This window comes from Ornithorhynchus anatinus, chromosome X1, assembly GCF_004115215.2.
Source record: "Ornithorhynchus anatinus isolate Pmale09 chromosome X1, mOrnAna1.pri.v4, whole genome shotgun sequence".
NCBI classification, from domain to species: domain Eukaryota; kingdom Metazoa; phylum Chordata; class Mammalia; order Monotremata; family Ornithorhynchidae; genus Ornithorhynchus; species Ornithorhynchus anatinus.
Window position 1 is genome coordinate 19,394,847 of NC_041749.1, and position 14,251 is coordinate 19,409,097.

The 14,251-nt window shown below is 48.3% G+C and overlaps 1 protein-coding gene across 1 annotated transcript in view; it reads right to left on the minus strand.

Moving 5' to 3' along the window:
- FGF18 (fibroblast growth factor 18) overlaps positions 1-14,251 on the minus strand; it is a 51,863-nt gene that overhangs the window by 24,911 nt on the left and 12,701 nt on the right. The gene's annotated exons all lie outside the window — the stretch shown is intronic.

The following is a 14,251-nucleotide window of genomic DNA, read 5'->3' on the forward strand; positions in this document are numbered from 1 at the left end:
ACCCAGGACCAAAGACAACTAATTTTTCTAAATTACAAGCTGTGTATTTTGGAATTGATTCCAACTCCCATCTATTCCAGCTAGGGCTGTGGAACATAATGAAAACCCCCTGGGGCACAGCCCTCCAGTAAATCTCTCTCCATCACCCACGTCGGTCCTCCACCAAAGTACACTAGAGTCCTCCAAGTCCTGGGAAAAGATGCAAAATTCCCAACAAGGTCAATCTCTTTGAAATTAGGTTTGGAAGGACAGTGGGGAACTGGCTTGGAGGCGGAGTACCTCTTTCAGTCATGTCTCGGTGAACTCAAGACACCCTATCTGAGCCGTAGTGGCAGTTTGATAGTGCACCCTGGAGTCCCAAACTCTCCAACAGCACCTCCTCTCTCAGGCCAGAAGTTCAAAATGAAGAAACTTCTAGATCCCATCCTAAAAAAGCAGGGTTTGAGGGGGATGTTGCCCCACCTCTGAGGTTCTGGGAAGGGTCCAGAAGTCCTTCAGAGAAATGTTAGCGCCACTTCCACAGAGGGTCTTGGGAGGGAGCTGGGGGCCCTGACCTTGACTAAGAGGGAAAAGACACTGCTGCTGTGGGAGAGAGGAAATATTAATAATAATAATAGTAATGATAATAATAATCGTGGAATTTGTTGAGTGTTTAATATGTGCCAGGCACTGTACTAAGCATTGGGGTAGTTACAAGATAAGCGGATTGGCACAGTCCCTGTCCGACACAGGGCTCACAGTCTTAATCCCCACTTTACAGATAAGGAAACTGAGTCATAGAGAAGTTAAGTGACTTGCCCGAGGTGACACAGCAGACATGTGGAGGAGCTGGGATTAGAACCAAGGTCCTCTGACTCCTAAGCCTATGCTCTTTCCACTAGGCCATGCTACTTCTAATATATATGAAAATATATGAAAAAGATAAACCTAGAGAGATCAGTAAGAAAGAAGTAGTTGAGGTAGAATCACGCCAGTAGACTGTGGGGAAAATGGAATGGGCAGAAGGGGAAGAGTGGGAAACAGAAGGAGGGAGGGGTGGAGCAGGGCTTGGAGCAGAATCAAGAATCTCCCCTTAGGGCTGGGTTGGAAAACAGATCTATTTTTTCTGGGTGTTGTCCTAAATCCCTACCTGGCCAAGGTATTCGGAGAAGAAGAACTTGGTCTAGCAGTCTAGGGGACTGCAAACAGCCCACTTCCCTACACGTCATTCCTAATGAGACACAGTGTGGGGAGCCCCAGATCCCACTCGGATACAATACAAACGCTGACATTGTAGTCTAAGCCCACTTTTCATGCATCAGTCTCCAATAGGGAAAAAACTGCATTGACCACAGGGAGCTTGGAGGTCAAGCAAAATCAATAGCCTCTCTTCTCTGAAGCTGGCCAAGGTACTTTCAAAGGCATGTGGAGAAAATTTATCCTCTAGTGCTTGTTGTTTCCCTATAATTGCTATACATGCACACTCAGCTAGCAGCCTCAGCAACAGCCGCCCCACAGCTCCCTCTCCCACCCCAAAAACAAGCCAGGGTTCTGAGGGCCTGACTCGATCACCTTCACTTCACAGTCCTCAGCAAGGTTGCCGGGCTGGGATCTGCTCAGCACTTGAGAAAATAGGAGAGAAAAAAAAATCAATCAATGTGATTGATCAGAGGGGTTAGATTGAAAGCCAGTCATCAATTAGTTTAATGTTGGTTGCAGCTAAAGAGCTCAGCAATTTAGCCCCAGGAGTCAAAACTTGCTGGGAGCAATTTAACCCCAAAAGTCAAAATGGGTTGTATATCCTAGTCACTTCCTGCAAAGGGTCAACTTTTATTTGGTTCGGGAGTGGATGTGCATCTGGGCTGCTGCTGTAAGTCTCATTTGCCCCAGCAAGGCTTATAATAATAATAATCACAGTATTTGTTAAACACTTACTACGTGCCAAGCATTCTACTAAGCGTTGGGATGGGTACAAGCAAACAGGGTTGAACACAGTCCCTGTCCTATGTGAGACTCACAATCTCAATCCCCATTGTACAGATGAGGTAACTGAGACACAGAGAAGTGACTTGCCCAAGGTCACACAACCGACAAGCGGCAGAGCTGGGATTTGAACCCACGACCTTCCGACTCCCAGGCCTGTGCTCAGTAGCAGCAACAGGAGTCCAGAGCAGTTCTGAGAACAGCTAAGAGCCTCTGAGCCCAGATCCCTGAGAACTGGTCTGAAGCCCTAAGCATCCATCAGTAGTATTGCATCTGCCATTGAGCTAGACTATCCAAGCCTGAGTCCCTCAAGGGGCTTCTCTAGATGAATGGGATCCAGTATGGGGATACAATCTTCTCAAGCTGCACAATCCATCAATCAATGATGTTTACTGAATGTTTTTTTACTGCAGAGAACTGTACTTAGCACAGTAAACCACTCCTCCACCCTCCTGTTCAATGGAAATCCCTGTCCTGTGGAGAGGGCCATCCCAAGTGCTTAGTTCAGTGTTCTTTCCAGAGTAAGATCTCCATAAATACCACTGACTGATTGAGGACTCTACCCAACTCTCTCCCAATGAAAAGGGGTAAGCTGCCTTCATCCCGGCTCTGAAAAGGGGAGCGAAGAGAAGAACTCTAGCTTTACAGGTCACCATTTGGCCAAAATCACCTTTCTAAACCTCAAGTGAAGAACAATAATAATAAGAACAATTGTAGTACTCGTTACATGTTTACTATGTGCCAGGCACTGTACTAAGCGCTGGGGTGGGTACAAGCAAATTGGGTTGGACACAGTCCCTATCTCACTTGGTGCTCATAGTTTTAATTCCCATTTTACAGATGAGGAGACTGAGGCACAGAGAAGCTATGTGACTTGCCAGAAAGGGAACCCTGGGGGGGGGAGGGAATGACGAAGGGAAACTGAGTCATGGGCACGGTACGGTCAAATCATCTCCGAGGTCCCCATGCTGTTGAGGACCAGGAGACAATGAAAATAAAGACTGCTGCTCTAGGTGTCCATGTGACAGGCTAAGTCTGTGGGATCTAGCCTGGCTTCAGGTCTCCCAGCTCTCCTGCCTCCCAGCGCCATGCTCTTTCCACTAAACCACCTCTGGGACAGTTTCCTAGACCTTTTCCTGATGCTCTACTTAAATATCCAACAGCTAGACAGGATCATGGACAAGAAAGTTCTAGAAAGCCACCAGTCTCCAAGCATCGAAGGAAGCTCTGCTCACCTTAACATGTAATGCATTTTACTATGCTTCCCCCTCTAGACAATAAGATCTTTTTGGGAAGGAATCCTATCTACCAGCTCTATTACATTATGCTCTCCCAGGCATTTAGCACATTGCTCTGTACATAGTAAGCACTCGATAAATACTATTGACTGATTAATTGTTTGATTATTTATCTGTTTAGGACCCCAATTAGGGAAGAGAGTCTGCTGTGTGATCTTGGGCAAGTCGCTTAACTTCTCTGTGCCTCAGTTACCTCATGAGGAAAATGGGGAGTAAAAATGTGAGCCCCACATGAGAAAGGGACTGGGTCCAACCTGATTAGTTAGCTTCTTCTGCAAAGTCTTCACTGGGTGGTGCTGACTCCGGGGTAATCATTTTCTTATGCAACTGTGAGAAACAGCTGTAGGCAGGCACCTGTTTTCCTTCCTTCTCCCTCTCTTTTTCTTCCTGACCTTTCTCCATTGAGTTGAAGGGGAATGGGGGTCAGGTCTTGCTCTACCATAGTGCCTAGCATAGTAAGCGCTTCATGAATACCATAAAAAAATTTTAAAAAGGGAGAGGGGAAGCAGTTGTCTCACAATATTTCTGCCTCCTTACCAAGAACTCTCTGTTCCCTGCCTTTCAGCCACCCACATCACAAAATCCAAAGCCAACCGAATCTCCTCCTCCCAGCCTCTGGTCCAAACAATGAACCAGGCTAGGGGCCATTGCTCTCCAACCTGCTGTTTATATCCCAGCACAGAGCAGACAACATGGAGACACTCATGAGGAGAGACAAGCCACAGAGCAAGGCCTGATCCCAAATCCCCTTCAAATCAATGGAGAAAGGTCCTGGGGGTGATGAGGAGGGAAGAAGAGCAGGAGAAGGAGGAGGGAAGAAGAGCAGGAGAAGGAAGGAAGACAGGTGTCTGGGGGCAGGTGAGTCTCCAGAGTATGATTCCCCTGGAGTCAACACCTCTTGGCAAAGACCTTGCAGAAGTGCTCGGCCCCGGAGTAGCTCTACTATTTTCCCCTTGCCTGCTGTCTATTCTACTTGTGGTATATAGACTGTAAATTCTTTATGGGCAGGAAGAGTGTCTGTCTACCAACTGTTGTATTTTCCCAAGTGCTTAATATAGCACTCTGCACACTGTAAGCACTCAATAAATACTACTGATTGACCGACTGACTGAGGAAGCCAAGTCAAGAAGTGGTTTGGGCAGAAAAATAGTGAAAAAGAATGGGGAAAACTCCCCTCAGAGCTCAGTCAAGATTGTTATTTCTCCAGGATCCAGGTCTGGCGATGGGTTTACCAAAAATGGAAAGAAGACTCCACTACAAGTCCTAAAGCTAAATGCCTCTTAATGCTGAACTCACTTTCCTATTGGTGAAAGACCTTGACCTTTGGTGGTGACTCCAGGTTTATAGCTGTGAGATAAATATTTGGAGAATATTTGAGAAGCAGCATGTCCTAGGGGAAAGAGTGTGGGCCTGGGAGTCAGAGGATCTGAGTTATAATCCTGGCTCTGCCAGTTGCTTGCCATGTGACCTTGGGCAAGGCGCTTAACTTCACTGTGCTTCAGTTCCTCACCTGTAAAATGGGGATTCAATACCCATTCTCAATCTCTTCTAAACTGTGATAGGGAGAGGGACCATGTCCAATATGATTAACTTGTATCTTCCCCAGAGCTTAGTACAGTGATTGGTACAAAATAAGCATTTAACAAATACTATTATTATTATTATTATATTTCGACTAGGCACTCACAAAATATTGATTGATTAACTGACTGGGAGGCATGCTACTCGTGTATTTCCAAACCAAAAAAGCCCTACAGTTCAACCCCTAATCAGTCAGTCACTCATATTTATGGAGTACTTACTGCATGCAGAGCACTGTCCCAAGCACTTGGGAGAGTACAATATAACAGTTAGTAGACCCACTCCCTGCCCACAACGAGCTTACAGTCTAGAGGGGGAGACTCAGGAGACTCTCTTCTCCAATTCCTACTCATTTAACTAGCATAAGTGTGCATACGTGCCAGTAGGCAGTATTAGGAATGAGACTGCTCTGGACGCGGCCACTGGTTTTGCGGCTGAACTCAGCAGGATGTGACAGAAGAATCCCAACTTGACGCATATGGCCAGCGCTGGTCACTGACTCACTTGAGCTGCTTGTAATTGCATTCCCAGGTTCAGTGGTTACCACAGTCACGCCAATCAGAAAGTGATTTCACTTTTTGGAAGTAGGCAGGAAGACTGGGGCTGGTGGTAGGAAGCGGCAACCAGGCTCATCTCTCCCATCGAACTGTGGGGAAGGGAGGGTAAAAGAGGCGGGCCTCAGAACAGAATCCTATCTATAGACGTTCCTACCTCACTCAGTAGGGAGCAGAGGGATGGGAGGGCGGGTGGGAGGAGAAGTGAGGGAAGAAGTTTGATCTGCAGGGGTCTAGGATGGAGAGGAGTGGATCTACACCTTAAGTTTCTACACTTCTGGGGCAGAAATTGCTATTGGGCATTTGCCTGAGAGGGTATTATCCATGGCCACTGAATCTAAAATTGATGGCAACTATCCATGGAAAATGCTCTGGCCAAATGCTCTCCAGCCTTCCTGAAAAAATGAGAACTCTAGCTCCAGGCCTCCTTTTCCTGGCACAGCCAGATACAAGTGCAACTCCCAAGAGGAGTCAGTTACTGGAGAGTCAAAGGGCAGTATCATCCAGAGGGACCTCAAATGCTCCCATGATGCCCCACCATCTCTCAGCCCCATTGCTGCCATTATGTTAAAGTCGGTTAGTAGAGTAGCAACATAGGATACACGACCTAGATAACCAAAAGGGAAGGAGGAGGAGATGGGTAGCTCTGACATCTCTGAGTCCCAGGCTACCGAACCCCACTTCTTGGGGAAGGTAAAATGGACCTTGGCAAATTCTCCCTCAGCCAGGCAACTGGGTCCCCAAATGTCATCTATAGGTTTACTTCAAGGGGATAAAGCCAGAAAATCAAGATGCTCCATAAGATGTTCATCACTGGAATCACTTGCTATGAGCATAGTCTGTGGGAGAAGGCAGTGCAAATTGTTTTTCACTTCTACTGTTTATAACCATACCAAGGCACAGTAAAGATGTCATAAGTCAGAGGAGGGGAAAAAAAAGGAACCATGAACTCATTTCATCTCTCCATATGTGTCCACTGCCAAACCTTCCCTCACAGTAAACCTTCCCTCCGGTTCTTAGATTGAGAGCCAGAGATGGTGTCTAATTCTCATCTACGTAGTTTGTTTCCCCAATATTTAGTACAGTGCCCTGCACCCAATAGGTGTTTAGATTGAACTGTTTAGCTCATTGTGTGCAGGGAATGGGTCTGTTTATTGTTGTATTGTACCCAAGTGCTCAGTACAGTGCTCTGCACACAGTAAGCACTCAATAAATCCGATTGACTGACTGACTAGTAAACACTACTGAATGAATGCATGAATCCTCAGAGTTTCTGACTGTCACAACCACTTCTCAGCTCCTCCAGTCTGCCCCAGGATGGCTCTGGCCCAGAACCTCCCCTCCCCTTCCCTTAGTCACCTCTGCTGCAGCTTGGGAAGGAGGGAAAAAGCAGAAATTAATTAATGAATGGTGGTATTACTCTGTTGCAAAGCACTGTTCTAAGCACTGGGGCGGGGGGGATACCAAGTATTCAGGTTGCCCCACGTGGGGCTCACAGTCTTTATCCCCATTTTACAAATGAGGTAACTGAGGCCCAGAGAAGCGAAGTGACTTGCCCAAAGTCACACAGCTGACAAATGGTGGAGCGGAATTAGAACCCATGACCTCTGACTCCAAAGCCAGGGCTCTTTCCACTGGGCCACGCTGCTTCTCTAAGAGGACCTGTAGGGGGAGCTGAAGGATACTGCAGTAGCCACAGACTGACTTGCTTCCTGGGTCACTCATACTGGAGAGAAGAGTAGCAAGCTCTGTCAGGTCAGTCCTTTCTAAAAATGGCTCTTTCCCAGAGAGTAGGTGATGCTTTTAACGGCAGGAACACACGGTCCTTAGCTGACCCCAGGGGGCCGCCCTTTCCTCCCTGGATGCAGTAGCCATCCTTTGGGGGGGTGGTAGCCACAGCTTGGAAGACCATCCTGTAACAAATCCACCTGCCCCGCCTTTGAAACCCACCCTGCTGCAGGTCAGTAATGGTTTGGGCAGCTTGGTTAGGAGTAGACAGCATTTCCTTCTTGAAAAACCACCGCTCGGTAAGGGAACTTACCCATCGTTGGCTAGAGGAAAGAATGTGGGCCTGGGAGTGCAGGGAGCTGGGTTCTAATCCCAAGTCCACCGCTTGCCTGCTGGGTCATCTTGGGCAAGTCACTTAACTTCTCTGTGTCTCAGTTTCCTCATCTGTAAAAAGGGGAAGAAATATCTGTCTTCCCCTTAGACTATGTACTCCATGTGGGACAGGGACTGTGTCTGATTAGATTCTCTTGGATCTACTCCAGCTTTTAGTACAGGGCTTAGCACATAGCAAGTGCTTAACAGATGCCAGTTACTCTTACTGTTATTAGTAGTATTACTATTATTATTAGCCAGAGTTCTGCAGTAGATCAGAATCCCTGGGAGGGAAGAGGAAGACTGGCCATGATGCATAACAGGTTTAGCTAAGATAATTATGATTCTCTACCCCACTGTGGGTCTGGTTTAGAAAACTGGAGGAGTGAGAGGGTGGAAGCCTGGCCTGTGTCTGCCAGAGGAAAAAGTTCATATGGGTTTTTATTTCACATAGAATGGCCTCAGCCCTTGACATGGAACACTAAAACCTGATTTCCCTTTCATGCTGTGGCTGCCGTCAGCTCCGTGCGGCAGAGCAAGGGCTTCCGGGGGACGTCTCTGAGCTGAGGACTTTCTCCAGGAAGCATCTTATGGACTTCCCAAGTGGGTTAATCGGGACCCATCTGAGACCACACACTGGCTAACGAGGCAACCCCCACTTAGATTTTGATAAAAAAATGTCCTGCACTGAAGTAAAATAAAATTTAAGTGCAACTTTTGAAAACCACATGTGGTGAATGGCACTAGAAATGGTTCTTTCAGTCTTCTACTGTGAATCGTGCTGTAGAGAATTAAATGGTCTCATGTGAAGAGAGGCTTTGGAAAGTTCAAAACAACATAAATGCAAATGCTTGGGGAGCCAAAGGTCAAAGAAACATGTCTAAATACAAATAGTTTCTTGTATCTGCTCGTCCTACAGATGACCTTATGCACATTTAAATCCCCCAAACCCCAAGGTGCTGGGTCTCTTTTTCCCAAAGCCCAGCCACATGAATGGAGCTCTCCTTGAAAAACATTAATAATTTCAATCAGGATTAGAGAGCAAATGACCACAGATGAGAAAGGACACCGCCTACCAGACAATACGGGAGGCGGGGGGCTGGGGGGGAGGGCAGCTCCTCACTCCCAGCCGTGGAGCAGAGAACCAACAGCGAGGAGCAGGGGAGCCCCAGCGAGGAGGAGGAGGAGGAGGAAGCAGGCAGATGGGACCCCCTTTCTCAGCAAAGGGCAATCAGGGGACTCACTACAGACAGAGATGCATAATGCAGTATTGACTTGGTCTCACAGCCCGGCATTCCCATTTTCATAAAATGCCTGGCAACATAAATCACAATACTAATAATATTTGTATTGATTATCTAAATTGTAGCATCAACTGACTCCATTGTCTCACTTCCTCTTCCAGGGCTCACAGATGGGATCCCATCTCCTCGTCTGCATTTGTAATGAGACATTCAAATGACAGCAGCCATGTTTTCAGACCCCACACCTCTTTAAAAAGGAAAGTGACACTTTCCAAAAGAAAAGGAAAAAAGAAAAAAAGTTATCAGTCCAGTTTCAAAGAGGCTTTTGGAATAGGTAGGTTTCATTCTTGTCAGTCTCCCCGCTTCAGCAGAAATTCAGACCTCAGCCAAGAAATAAAACCTATAGATGGTTCACGTGAGACTCACGGTTCCCACAGAGATTCTTAACCCTTGTGCCTGAGTGGCTGCCTATCAATTCCCAGCTGAATCCAAGGTGAAGCGAATGGAGCTTGCTTGGTAACTGCAGCAGCACAGTCTGGAAGGTCCAGGGAGAGCCTGCCTCTTAGGGGCTCACAGAGAGATGAGCATCTCCCAACACATCTAGTTCTTCCAGCTGCCTCGTCATTCTCAATATCTTCCTGTCTGCTAAAAGAAAACGTGGCCTGCAGCCAAACCAGACGGCCGAGGGATGTGAGAGGGAGGGAGCTGACCTGGGTGAAAAACATGGCAGGGGCTGAAAGCAAGACCAAATAGATTACCGTATTTACTGAGTACTTACTGTTTGCAGAGCGCTGTACTGAACACTTGGGACAGTCTGTGGATACGATCCCTGCCCACAACAAGTTTATAGTCCAGAGGGAGAAAACTCCCTCCAGGGCCCCAGGATGGGGGTCGGGTTCAGAACGTGAGCCAGAGATGGGTAGCAACAGAGACGTAGAGACAGCCCGTTCGGGAAGAGGCAGAGAGAGCCCGCTGCGTAAGCAGCTGGGCAGCGCAGGCTTCCGTGGCTCGCCCACTCGCTGGCCCCGAGTGACTGTACAGCTGCCACACTGAGTGATTCTGGGATGAGGTCAGCCCTGCCTCGGGGCTGAGTGAGTGAAAATAAATGGTTTAGAAGATAAAAGGTCCAAGAAATTATTTGTCTTGTTGTCATGTCAGAACTGTAATGGGCAGGGACTCGGGGCCAGGCAGCGTGTGTGCGGAGTAATGGGAAAAAGCACCCTGCTGCTTCAGCTGGAGAGATCCCAGAGTAGAAAGCCCCCACCTGTGCTCCCGGCCCAGAATGCTCACGCCTGCTGCTGCTTCTGCTGTTGCTGCTGCTGCTGCTGCTCCTGCTACCTACATCTGGGTCCTGGGAAGCAGGTTGTTACCAGGGTGGAGTAGGGCCTAGTGACCAAATGGCCACAAGAAACCAGCTGGCTCCTCTCTCTGCAATGATGAAATGCTTCTAACTCTGTCCCTACCGGGAGACGTCTTTTTACCTCCTCCTGTAATCCACTCCACCTTCCTCCTAAGGGACCTGTGCCAGAAGCTAGAGGGGTCAGGGTTGGGGTGCCCCATTCACTCAGAGGTTTCCTCAGGGACCCCTGCAGGAGAGGCCGACTGTCCTGCAGAGACCACAGGAGGCGGGAGGTTGGCATGTTCTGAGACTCATTTCCAAAGTCTGAGAGAAGACGAATATGAGTCACCGGTGGGATGAGTGCAAGGAGCCTCAGGATCACAGCTGGCTTGGTGACCTGTTATCTCTCCTCACTGGGCCTTGTTTCGGAGGCAAGTTACCATACTGGTCTCAACCTGGGAAGCAACTCTCAGGGTAACCCCTGAGGGCCAGGAGGTACCTGCCCATATCACTACATCTCGGGTCACTGGGCTGCGTAGCCAAATGCGGGGTCATGGCGCCCTAGCTTTTAGAGGGTGAGGGTGGCAAGAGACACATGGTGCCTGCTTCTCTCTCTCAATCATTCAACCTAGACACAAGTAAATACATGCTCACATGTGTGCGTGGCCCAGACGTTCATTCCATTCATATTAACGTGTGCACATACTGCACTTCTCCTGCTTTCTCCATTTTCAGTGGAAACTCACACATCGCATAAAGGCCCTTCGGCAATGGAGAGTTATCACTGGGTAGAGATACTTCATCACTCAGAAATCTCACCCCATCAAGCCAGTTTGGAATCAAATCGCCAGGCAGGGTGAGCAAACACTGAAGGATGAGGTCAGGCCCTTGTTTAGAAAGGGGAGAGGTGACCCTGCCGTGTGGGCCTCAATCCCTTTATCTTTCTTGCCCACTCCACTAATCTCCCACGAGGTGCTGCTTCTGATCACACCAACATTCAGAGGGTTGGGGAAGGCTTCCTTTGTCAGAAAAAAAAAAGAGCTTTCTTTTATGAGACCTCTATCCCGGGAACTCCCCTGTTCTCTGCCTAAGTGCACTGGGGAGAGGGAGGAGAAAAAGAAGGAGAGGAAATATGACAGAATATATTGTCAAAGCTAAGACCTGGAGTCCATTCCCAAGAGGCTCTTTCTCCTGAAGAGCTCTTAAGGGAATTGAAATGGCTGTGTGGGCCTTCCTTTTCCACAGAGAGCTACCTAAAAATGAAATCTTGTGAGGGTTCTGCAGCCAAGGTAGAGGAGTAAGGTCTGGTTAGGGTGGCCCTGATGGCACTCAAAAACACTGGATATGGAGATGCACATAACAATAATAATAATAATGTTGGCATTTGTTAAGTGCTTACTATGTGCCAAGCACTGTTATAAGCACCGTGGTAGACACAGGGTAATCATGTTGTCCCAGGTGAGGCTCACAGTCTTAATCCCCATTTTACAAATGCGGTAACTGAGGCATCGAGAAGTTAAGTGTCTTGCCCAAAGTCACAAAGCTGACAGGTGGCGGAGCTGAGATTAGAACCCATGACCTCTGACTCCTAAGCCCGTGCTCTTTCCACTGAGCCACACTGCTTCTCTATGTATGCCATTGCCTTCATTTTGCTGGGCATGCACAATAACATGATAACATCATAGGCGCCATTTTAAGGAAGTATATCAAGTCTGTCCTGGACCTAGAGACACCTAACTCTCCCACTTGCTCCAAAGTTATCGCGTTCCCCACCAGGTCCCCCTGAACCCATTGCCACATCCAGAACTCAGAACTCAGAAGCAGGAGGGAGGCAGAGAGGAGTGGACATAAAGATCTCCAGCTCCATACCCACTCCGGAGAGACTCATTCGCTCTCACGGCTTTGACTACCATCTCTACGCAGATGACACGCAGATCTACATCTCTGCCCCTGTCCTCTCCCCCTCCCTTCAGGCTCGCATCTTCTCCTGCCTCCAGGATGTCTCCACCTGGATGTCGGCCTGCCACCTAAAACTCGACATGAGCAAGACTGAGCTCCTCATCTTCCCTCCCAAGCCCGGTCCTCTCCCAGACTTCCCTATCACCGTGGATGGCACGACCATCCTTCCCGTCTCTCGGGCCCGCGATCTCGGTGTCATCCTTGACTCGTCTCTCTCGTTCACCCCATGCATCCTATCCGTTACCAAGACCTGCCGGTTTCACCTTTACAACATCGCCAAGATCCGCCCTTTCCTCTCCACCCAAACAGCTACCTTACTGCTATGGGCTCTTGTTATATCCTGGCTAGACTATTGTGTCAGCCTTCTCTCTGATCTCCCTTCCTCTTCTCTCGCCCCGCTCCAGTCTATTCTTCACTCCGCTGCCCGGCTCATCTTCCTGCAGAAACGATCTGGGCATGTCACTCCCCTTCTTAAACACCTCCAGGGGTTGCCTATCAACCTCTGCTCCAAACAAAAACTCCTAACTCTAGGCTACAAGGCTCTACATCACCTTGCCCCTTCCTACCTCTCCTCCCTTCTCTCTTTCTACTGCCCACCCCACACGCTCCGCTCCTCCGCCGCCCACCTCCTCACCGTCCCTCGGTCTCGCCTGTTCTGCCGTCGACCCCCGGGCCACGCCCTCCCGTGGTCCTGGAACGCCCTCCCTCCTCACCTCCGCCAAACTAATTCTCTTCCCCTCTTCAAAACCCTACTTAAAACTCACCTCCTCCAAGAGGCCTTCCCAGACTGAGCTCCTCTTCTCCCTCTACTCCCTCTACCGCCCCCCCTTCACCTCTCCACAGCTTAACCCTTTTTTCCCCCCATTTCCCTCTGCTTCTCCCCCTCTACCTTCCCATCCTCTCAGCACCGTACTCGTCTGCTCAACTGTATATATTTTCATTACCCTATTTATTTTGTTAATGAAATGTACATTGCCTCGATTCTATTTAGTTGCCATTGTTTTTACGAGATGTTCTTCCCCTCGACTCTATTTATTGCCACTGTTCTCATCTGCCCGTCTCCCCCAATTAGACTGTAAGCCCGTCAAACGGCAGGGACTGTCTCTATCTGTTGCTGACTTGTTCATTCCAAGCGTTTAGTACAGTGCTCTGCACATAGTAAGCGCTCAATAAATACTATTGAATGAATAAAAGCCAGCTGGTATAAAATTGGATGAAAGGCCACCTTGGGCCTAGCCTGGATAGGGTCGTTCTTCATGGAGGTGGCCTAGGTGAGCTCTGGAGGATTGATTCTGTGATGCTAGGATTTAAGGCAAACATACCAATTTCCTCTTCTGTCGAAATCCCAAAATCTGTCAAGGAGTTTTGGAACTGCCTGGTAACCACTCATCTAACAGGAAAACTGATCCAAATGCAATGTGAGAGGCAGAGAGATCCAGGGGCACAATGCCCAGAGACCTCCCCTGATATACCCTCAGGCCTTTCACCACGTTTTCCTTCCAGGGGCCTAGAGGACTTACCGGATACCCCTCCAGGCTAGCCCATTGCTTGGTAACTGGGAAGCACTCATTTCAGAAGCTCTCCGCTGCCCCATCTTCCGTTACTCCCTGGCAAGGCTCCTTGGCTTACCCACTACTTGTGATATCCTGTCACCAACTCCCTCATCTCCATCTGACATGGAGAGGTTTCCCTTCCCAAAGAACCAAATCTTTCTTGAGAAATATGAGGCTGAGCTTGGCCACTTTGCAATCCTGGTAGTTTCCCCATCTGCACCTGAACCGTATAGGAACGGATGGTTGGAATTACCCCTCAACCTTCAGCATATAAACACTTGATCTATATCAGTTCCTCTTCCAACCACTGATCAGGCATAAAAATGAGTAGCGAGTGAATAGTTTGTAAGCGCTTCCCTGCTGGAATGCTGGTCAAGATGTTCATTTCTTTACCAAACTCCTTCATTCTCTGCAGCAGTTCATATGACATTTAATCTATGCAATGATCATTTTCTCCTACTTAGCACTCAATTCTTCCCTCTGTTTTTATATTTCCTGACACAAGCCTCAGCCCTAACTTTGGGTCATCTCTCCATGCTATTCCAAGTCACACGAAAAAAGTGCTTACCCTTTTTTCCCCAAGAATATCTCTCTCTGGGGAATTCAACTCTATTGCACAGTACTTTCCCAATCGCTCAGTACAGTGCTCTGCACACAGTAA